Source organism: Miscanthus floridulus, chromosome 7 (assembly GCF_019320115.1).
Source record: "Miscanthus floridulus cultivar M001 chromosome 7, ASM1932011v1, whole genome shotgun sequence".
In the NCBI taxonomy this organism is placed as follows: Eukaryota; Viridiplantae; Streptophyta; class Magnoliopsida; order Poales; family Poaceae; genus Miscanthus; species Miscanthus floridulus.
In genome coordinates this window covers 11,181,040-11,182,730 of record NC_089586.1, presented here as the reverse complement: position 1 = coordinate 11,182,730, position 1,691 = coordinate 11,181,040, and the positions used below count along the sequence as shown (strand labels likewise).

Here is a 1,691-nt window from a genome sequence, read left to right as displayed (position 1 = left end):
CAAAATTGGTCTTTGTCGAGTGTTCGGCACTCAGCAAACCACCTTTTTGTTGAGTGCCATTTGTTTGCCGAGTGCTTTCTATCTGGCACTCGGCAAATAGCCTCTTTACCGAGTGCCCGATAAGAAACACTCAGCAAAGTCTGGGATACTCAGCAAAGAAAGTCATCTCCGGTAGTGACAATACACACACGGAAAAAATCAGCACTCATAGAAAAATGCAATTTACTCTGTCGGTTCTTTAAAAACGCACAGAAAAAATATGTGCAAGCATAGAAAAATCCTAACCCTAACCCGCCGGCCGCCACCCCCCAAACACCCTCTCACGCACGCACTAGACCGCGCCCCCTCCCTCAATCTCTCCTTTCAGCGCCTCGTGGCTTAGCGCCGCGCCCATTCCACTGCGACTCGGCGCATGGGCTCGTCCCCTCCTCGAGCAGCGCCGCCACTCCTCCCCTACCCAAGCAGCGCCACCGCTCCTCCCCTCCTCCCTCTCCCTCTTCATCGACGCAGTGGGCGTGGCCCCTCTCCTTCACCCTCGGATCTGGCCAAATCCATGGCGAGCGCACCCCTAGGCGGCTGGATCCAGCGGCACCACCTCCACGTTGGTGGCCGCGCGCATTGTCATCAACTACGGCGATTCTACTCTCCCTCCCTCACCGGTGGCGCGAGGACGAGGCGAGGCTGCATCCGGATCCGTCGCCACCGACGACGACCGAGCAGATCCGTGCCCTCCCCCTTCTTCTCCCCCGCCGGCTCCCCTCCCCTCCACCTTCTTCTTCCCCGGTGGGTGCCCCTCCCCTCCCCCTTCTTCACCTGGCCGGATCCGGCCCTCCCTCTCCCGGATCCGGCCGGTGGCTACGGTGGTGGCCGGTGGTGGGGTGTGGCGGTGGCGGCGGCCCTCCCCTCTCCCTTCTTCTTCCCCGGCGGGCGCCCCTCCCCTCCCCCTTCTTCCCTGGTGGGTGCCCCTCGCCTCCCCCTTCTTCACCTGGCCAGATTCGGCCCTCCCTCTCCTAGATCCGGCCGGTGGCTGCGGTGGCGGTGGTGGCCGGTGGCGGGGCATGGTGGTGGTGACGGCCCTCCCCTCCCCCTTCTTCTCCCCCGCCGACGCCCCTCCCCTCCCCCTTCTTCCCCAGCGGGTGCCCCTCCCCTCCTCCTTCTTCACCCGGCCAAATCCGGCCCTCCCTCTCCCGAATCCGGCCGGTGGCTGCGGTGGTGGTGGTGGTGGCCGACGGCGGGGCGTGGTGGTGGTTGTTGGTTGTTGTATTTTTTATGTGCAATCTGTGATGCAAATTCCCATTTCGTGAATCACTATGATTATTGCAACAAAAATCACCATCTTTCGGCAGAGATTGCACCGCAAATTTAGTTTTTATTGCATTCAGAGTATGTTTTCTAGTGTAGTTTGTTGTAGTCAATGCCATTTGGTATCTGACTTGCACTACTACACAAACGAATATGCGCAGTGTTGCACTTTTGCACTCCGTGGCGGGCACCTATTTTTGCCCGCTGCGGTAAATCCCACGATTTACCGCGGCGGGTATTTTTTATTTACCGCAGCGGGCACTTTTGCCCGCCACGGCAAATCGATTTACCGTGGCGGGCATCTTAATATGTCCGCCACGGTAAATACCCTATTTACCATGGCGGACATCGTAAGGTGTCCGCCACGGTAAATCGATTTACCGTGGCGG

General features: G+C 59.3%; 1 non-coding gene across 1 annotated transcript; it reads left to right on the top strand.

Moving 5' to 3' along the window:
* Window positions 1–1,272: 1,272 nt before the first annotated feature.
* LOC136468224 (small nucleolar RNA Z196/R39/R59 family) lies at window positions 1,273–1,354 on the top strand. Its single transcript, XR_010761757.1, has one exon. It is a non-coding gene; the product is annotated as a small nucleolar RNA Z196/R39/R59 family (small nucleolar RNA).
* Window positions 1,355–1,691: the final 337 nt, after the last annotated feature.